This window comes from Sorex fumeus, unplaced genomic scaffold (assembly GCF_029834395.1).
Source record: "Sorex fumeus unplaced genomic scaffold, SorFum_2.1 ptg000044l, whole genome shotgun sequence".
Classification (NCBI taxonomy): Eukaryota; Metazoa; Chordata; class Mammalia; order Eulipotyphla; family Soricidae; genus Sorex; species Sorex fumeus.
Window position 1 is genome coordinate 37,257,747 of NW_026606101.1, and position 8,019 is coordinate 37,265,765.

General features: G+C 42.3%; 1 pseudogene; it reads left to right on the forward strand.

Moving 5' to 3' along the window:
- Positions 1-5,106: 5,106 nt before the first annotated feature.
- On the forward strand, positions 5,107-7,108 carry LOC130030381 (thioredoxin-like protein 4B; annotated as a pseudogene).
- Positions 7,109-8,019: the final 911 nt, after the last annotated feature.

The following is an 8,019-nucleotide window of genomic DNA, read 5'->3' on the forward strand; positions in this document are numbered from 1 at the left end:
AAAATGTGTTTTCGTTTTAAAGAGAAGTTGCTTTTGGGGTCATTGCTAAGAAACAACCTGGAGAAACAGGCAGAGCACTGGCATGGCGTGCAGGATGCCCGGGTTCCGTTAGTGGTACCACGTTCCCCCGAGTGACTCCCTAAGCACAGAGCTGGGTGTAGCCTGAAAACAAATGGGCAAGAATATCCACCTTTACCATCACGGCTCCAAATGTCCTGGCTGGTAACTTACTCTGATTAAATCTTAATTGTTCGGTCAAGAAATAGTACAGCAGGTAACGTGCTTTGCATGTGGCTGACCTGGTTTGATCCCTGGCATCCCATATGGTCCCCCGAGCCCCGCCAGGGGCGATCCCCGAGTGCAGAGCCAGGAGTAAGCCCTGAGCACCCCCAGATGTGTGTGTTCTGTACCCCCACAAACAAAAATCTCAGTTGTTTTCCACTCATGAATGATTGCCCAGACATTCCTATTTCTGAGTGTCACACCTACCGTTTTTTCTCCACACTGACACCTTCAGTCTGTGTTTCTCTGAAGGAATCTTTTGAAATAACATGTTTGTTCTGTGAGGATGGCTTCAAAAACAAAAGTTTGCACATTGCAGGGCCACTCACCTGCTAGAGGGTGTGGTGCTCCATGACAGGCAGGCTCCTGGTGGGGCCCTGGCCACACCACTGCTGTCATGGAAACCAAATAAAGGACAGGCTCAGTCCTTCAAACAATTGCAGCTTCCTTGATTTTCAGGGTTTTTTGTTTTGATTGGGGGCCACACCTGGCGATACTCAGGTGTTACGAATCCCTCCTGATCGTGCTCGGGGACCATATGGGACGCTAAGTATCAAACCCGGGTTGACCACAGTTGTGCTGGGGCTTCATCTGCTTGGCTCTCTGCTTGGGGGACCCCCCCAGGACTGGGTCTGAAACGTGGGCATTTCCTGTATGCAGTGCTTGTGCTCGACCTGTGACCCATTGCTCTGGCCTGATTCTTTATTTATTTTTTCATATAGCACAGATATATATCTCCTTTTTTTGTTTTTAGGCCTTACCCAGAAGGGCTCAGGGTTTACCTCTGGCTCTGCTCAGAGGTCCATATATGGTGCAGGGGATCCAATCAAGCACAGGTTGGTCCCATGTGTTGGTAGGCAAGCACCCTACCAGTAGTACTCTCTCTTCAGTACTGCAAAAGTGACCTTTTTTATATTTTCAGATTTCTTCTATCAGAAACCTGTTGCTTATTTCCACAAGCACTTGTTGCTCAGTTCCTAGACTGCTGCTTATCTTCTCAGGCTGCATTCTTTCCCTTTGCAGCTTCATCCAATCACAGAGTGTTCTCTGTCTGAGGTTCAGTATAAATTGCTGCCCTCTGCCTCCGATTTCAGTCTCTTATGGTGACTTCACGTTTCCAAAACCCTCAGCCCTTTCTCTTTAAGTCAAACGCATGGCTTCTCATCTCTAAGTCAAACTCTGTATCTTACAAGGCCAGCTGTGCTCTCCCCTCACATTTATTTACTTTTTGATGGAGGTTGGGGTGTTGTGGGGGTGTTTGGGGACTAGTCCTGGCTCTGTGCTCAGGGATCACTCAGGGGTGCTCAGAGGACCGTATATGGTGCCTGGGATTAAACCTGGGTCAGCCATGTGCAAGGCAAACACCTTACCTCCATCTCCCCACCCCACACCCCACCCCGTACTATTTCTCTGGCCCCTGCTTATTTGTTTTCATTTGTGTGTATATTTTGGCTAGAACTCTGGGCTTCTCTGTTTTTCCATTAAGTAGTATCAGGGCATCACCCTCTGGTGAGAGGAGCTGGTATATCAGCCTCACCACGAGCACCCTTAAGAAGGTCTGATCCAACCACACAGAATGACTGCACTCTTTTGTGAAATATAAAATAATGCAGTTATTTATATTTGACCAGCACCCAAGGACAGTAGAGACAAGAGCCAGGAGGATTGCTGCTCCACAGTTGGAAGCCTGCTTCATGAGCTGGGGGAGATGGCAACTGGGATAGAGAAAGGATCATTAGGTCAATGATGGAGAAAATGGCAGGTCTGACACTCAGAATTTGGAGATCACTCGGGATGGGAGATGTGTGCTGAAAGTAGGCTAAGGACCAAATATGATGACGTCTCAGTATCTGTATTGAAAACCATAATGTCCCAAAGTAGAGAGAGAGCAAAAAGGAAAGTGCCTGTCATAAAGGGTGGTGGTGGTGGGAGGGATACTAGGGACGTACTGGGAAAGGTACACTGGTGGGGGGATGGGTGTTCGATCATTGCATGACTGGAACACAAACATGAGATACAGTTTTGTAACTGTATCTCACGGTGAGTTAAAAAATTAAATTGAAAAAAAAGAGAAAGAAGGTCTGACCTTTTTTAAAGACTTGTGTCTCTAACAAGCGTCATGTCTTTATTGGCTACAGCCAGGAAAAAGCAAAGCCATCCTGATGGAGCAGTGTTTGACGCTGGAGTAATTTGAGTGGTAAAATAAAGAGTAATGATTGTTGTAATGCATACAGTACGATATGAACTCAGTCTCATATGGTTGAGTGAACGAGGGGAAAGAGACAGCTCTTGGTTATCAAAGAATTAGAATTAATGAATTTATGATGAAAGAGGGAAGTAAAGGGGCAAAGGCATATACTACATTGGGTAAAGCATTTGCTCTGCATGTGGCTGACTGGGTTTGAGCTCGCACCCAATGTGGTCCCCTGAGGCATGATCCCACAGTGCAGAGCCAGCAGTGACTCCTGAGCACAACTGGGCATGGCCCCACACCCCCCATTTAAGTAAAATAAAAGTAATGGAGGGAATTAGAATTTTATCATTCACCTGATCATGAACACCAGGCAGACATATTCCACGAGTGTTTGCTAAAAAAAGTAGGTAAGAGCAAATAGAAACTGGGTTCTTAAAGAATCTTAAAGTATTTCTGCCAAGCATTAAATATAAAGTAGAAAATGACAATATTATAGGTGGAAATCCAGCTGACATCAGCGTAACCAGGTAACCAAGATCAAGGTGAACATTCTCAGTGAGACATGCTGTCAACCTCTTGATATCCCCTAGCCCAAAATGAACTAGCCTCATTCAAAGCTTAAAGTAACACCTGATGCACCTGATGCATTGAGATATTTTCTTCCAGTGTCAAGTCCTGAAAGAAAAGACAGAGACATTGTTGTATATATGAAAATAATAATTGATAAATCATAGGATAATTTTATTTTTATTTATTTTTAAAAGACAATGCCCTTTTAAAATTTAATTTTATTTAAAAGAAGTTTTGTTTTGTTTTGTTTTTCCGCTCCTAGTGAATCTCCAGGGATACTCCTGGTGGTACTCAGGAGACCATATGGGATACTGGGGATTGAACTCAGGTCAGCCACATGGAAGGCAAACATCCTAACTCCTGTACTATCACTCCAACCCTGGATAATTCTATTATTAATTTGTTTTTGTGGAACTGCTTATATTATCTTTCATATAAAATGCACTTTTTATCCTTCCACTAGCAATGCACAAATTTCAATGACAATTTTGATAACTCTAAAAGAAGTCTTGTGTATTTTTTTTTTGTAAGAATCATTTAGGATTTTTGTCTTTGTCATACTTCAAAGCCTAATTATTTTCCTGGTGAATATATTGTAGTTAAAAGTTGCAAGTCAATTTTTTTCTGGTACCTTTGCACAGTGGTATAATTTTGTTTGTTTGGGGGCCATACCAGGCAGTGCCTCAGGGCTTACCCTGCACTCAGGTCTCACTCCTGACAGGCTCGGGGGTCATGGGGTGCCAGGAATCAAACCCAGGTCAGCTGTATGCAAGGCAAGCCCCCTACCCACTGTGCTGTTTCTTTAGCCCCGTGAAGTGATCTATTTGAAAAGTTTCTTGGCTTAGACTTTTACTTCTAGTCAGTTTGTTTCATTTTCAGGCCCTGGAACAATACAAAGGATCTTTGTTTTGCAGCTTGATTGGCTTTTTCTGATCCTTTTTCTTTGTTCTTGTAAATTGTTTTCCTACCATATCCGATTTCATTTCAATCTGTTCTTTGGTGTTTGTAAATTGATCGTCACCTTTAATGTCACTGTCACTGTCATTGCCCTCCCATTGTTCACCGATTTGCTCAAGTGGGCCCAGTAAGGTCTTCGTTGTGACACTGTTACTGTGTTTGGCATATGGAATACATCACGGGTAGCTTGCCAGGCTTTGCCATGTGGGTGAGATACTCTTGGTAGCTTGCCAGGTTCTCCAAAAGGGGCGGAAGAGTTGAACCTGGATGGGCTACATTGGCCCTGTGCAAGGAAAATGTCCTACCTTTAATGTACTGATGTCTTTTTATTTCTTTATGAAGTTCAGATTTCTTTTCCTTCTGCCCTGCCTCCGTTATCTCTCTAGGGTTTCCTTTGCTCTTGGGGCATATCAGGCAAGAGACGCCTGGCACCACCAGCCTGACAAGTGCTTGGACTAGTCAGATTTGCAAGTAAATTTTGAGTTTTCATTTTTTTTTTTTTTGATTGCATACAGTTGAAACTGCTTCTCTGCGTTTTTTTAGAGGAAAGTTACTATTCTAGTGGATTTGGAATTTTCTAGTTCAGGGAAATTCTTCTGGTTGAACAGGTAGGGTTTCTTTACTAGGTTGCAAGGACAGGAAAGGTTAGGTTGTTTTTATTCTCTTTATTCTGTTCACAGACCTTTGGAAGTCTCCATTTTTTTTTTTTTTTTTTGCTTTTTTTCTTTATCTTCCCGTTGGTGAGAAGTGGAGGGGAAGATGTCTTTTCCTTGCCTGTATTCTTTACCCAGAGCCTTATCTTTCCAATATTTCCTCTTCTTATTCTGTTGACTTTTACCTCTGTTCCCAGAAGTTACTATGCTTATGAGGCGAACAGTTACAATATCCAGGAAAAAAAATGATCAGTTACAGGAAGAAAAACAATGTCAGTTACAATTTTCAAGGAAGAAAACATGGTCTAGCACTAGGTTCCATAGGTCACAACTTTCTCACACCTGGGGTCTGTGATAAACAGGAGAGAATGTTTACACCTAAAGGTTAGCTAGGTCTGAGATATGTGAGAAGGGGAAGCTGCTGCTTTGTACTGCAGGAACTTGCTGGCCATGAAGGGTAGGTTTGGCCTTTTCCATATCAATGGGACTCACAAGCTTAGGCTGTCCACTTAGTGCAAAGTGGATTCCTGGTTCTGGTTCCTGCTTGCAGGGCAGCATTTAGGGACTCATCTTCATGATCTGGTTGGGAACCAACAAGCTCTCAAACAGCAATAATAGCAGTACTCTTATAGAGCAATTTGTCTTATGATCATTAGCACAGTACTAGCCTCAGTAGCATGTGTTACAATTATACACCGTAAACAAGTGGGAGGGAAGAGAGGGAAAAGAAAACACTATCTTTGCTTTTTTATCTAGAAAGTAGTAAAATTTTCTGTTCTTGAAAGAGAAGACCATACTGGAAGACTCACAGGATTTAGAAATGTTACACAAAGAAATGACACTCCTAACTCTATATCTGACATGAAGATATAATGGGCTAGAATAGAGAGACTGAAAATGAACTCTCACTTCTGAACAAGAGTTTTAAGACCATTTGATGTGGAAAACTGTTTACCAATTTGTAAAAGATGTAGTTTAAGTTTTAATTCATCCTAAATATCGGAATAAACTCAAAATGGATCAGACATAAATAGGAAAGAATTAAGACTTTCAAAAAAAAAAAAGACTTCATAAAGCCTTAGGAAAAAGCAGGTGGGAATCATCATGAAACAATTTGGTGGTCTTTCTCAAATATTGCACCAAAAACATAGGCAACAAAAAATGTTATAGAGAAGTTTGACTTCATCAAAATTAAACCTTTTGTGTATCAAGGAATATATCTGCAGATGATATCTGGTAATTATTCAAAATATACAAAAACCCTATAACAATAAAAATTAAAACCCAATTAAAGAATAGGCAAAAGACATAAGTATTTTTGCAAAAAAGATATTAAAAAACAAGCATATAAGGAGATACTCCTTCTATCAGTGATCATTAGAGAAATGCAAGTCAGTAGCACCATGAGAAACTCCCTAAGATAGCTAAAATCAAACAGACAGAAATAAAATGTTGGTTAGGATGTGGAGAAAATTTGAACCCACTGGTATATACATGATAAAATTGTTTTTAAGTTTTACAAAGGAAGGAGATTCTGAGTATATGTTACATCGATAAACTTTTTAAAATAAGTGATTATTTTATTTTAAACAAGTAATTATTTTAAAAATCAGTGATTTTTTTTAAATACTGAATGAATTTAAACAGACTAGGATGGACAAACATAACAATGATCCCACTTTTTTTTTTTAATGTAAGAAAATAAAACTGGTTAGCAAAGTTTTGAAGAGGTGGGGATTATTTAATGGTCATAGCTTTCTCATGGGATAATGAGCATGTTCTGGAAAAGGACAGTGATGTTTTTATAACATTCAGTGTTCTTCGTGGTACTGAACATTGCAAATTATTTTTTAAATTATTTTTAAAAAATTTTAATGAGCCCGTTAGTGAGTGTTGCTAGGCGACCGCCAGTGGCGGGGAGGGGAGTCCCTGGGAACCCGAAGCCTGCAGGATTGGGTCAAAGGAAGGCATGGCCTAGTGCGGGACAGCATGGCTTTACTTCAAGATGAGTTTGCTTTTGTTCCAAACTGACTAGCAAAAAGGAAGTTGACCAGACAATAAAATGCACTGCGAAGAAGGTGTTGGTGCTCAGGTTTGGGAGAGATGAAGATCCTATCTGTCTGCAACTGGATGATATTCTCGCTAAGACTGCTGCTGACCTGAGTAAAATGGCCGCTGCCTACCTGGTGGATGTGGACCGAACTCCAGCTTACACACACTACTTTGACATCAGTTATAACCCCTCCGCGGTGTTCTTCAATGGGCAGCACATGAAAGTCGATTGTGGGTCTCCGGATCGCACCAAGTTTGTGGGAAGTTTCAAAACCAAACAGGATTTCATAGATTTGATAGAAAAATTTACCAAGGGGCAATGAGAGGGAAACTTACTGTCCAGAGCCCAATCGATCCCAAGAATATCCCCAAGTACGATCTTCTCTATCAAGACTTTTAGCACATTCACTGATGGCAGAGTTGATGGGAAGGTGCCTTTGGAAGCCGCTCTGAATGCAGCCAGCCTGGGCGCTGGCAGCCAGTGGAAACATGCCCAGTGCACCCTGGAGGGAGAAGTGGACTGGCATGGAAAACAGGCCCACGGTGGAAGGCTGGGCCAGCTGGCCAGGGCCTGCACTGCAGAGCTCCGGTGTAGGCTTTGGGTAGCAGGTCAGTCTCTTTTTGGATATCTCTGTTTGCTTGTCTGTAGGCCCTAAGACAGAGACCTCCGCTGCAAGGTTATCTGATACACAAATAGAAAGGAAAGTTTAAAAAAAAAATTTTAATGAAACAATGTAAAAGTTTGTTATATTTTACCACAATAATTAAAAGGTTCTGCAGGCTGCAGTACCGTGTTCTGTATTCTACTTCTTGGTGCCTTTTATTCTCCCAGAGGCTCCTCCCTGTTTGCATTGTGGTCATGCCCATCCATGACCATTTGTGTCCTCTTCCTTGCTCTCCATACTGTGTCTCCCTTGAATTCCTGGCAACTCTTCTTCAACCTACCCTGACTTCCTCACACCCTGTCACACAGCCTTTCCTCATGGCTGGGCTGCGATGTGTCTTCAGTGTTAACTAATGTGTAGGAGATGTTGAAAAGTGAAATTGAGAGACTAGACAAGACAGTAGAGTGGGTCTGGTGTTTACCTGGGCGGGCTCACCCAGCCTGCCGAGGAGCGGCCCCTGAGTACAGCGCCAAGGAGTAAGGCTGGAGCACTGATGGGTGTGGCCCCCAAACACCCTCCCCCCAAAAAAAGTGAAATTGGGTTGGCGTGGGTAAGAAAAGAGTAGAGATGAATTTGTATGCCGAATGGTCAGGGTGGCCCACCCAAAGCACCCACAGTGAGCGCTGAAATTTCGATGTCACACACA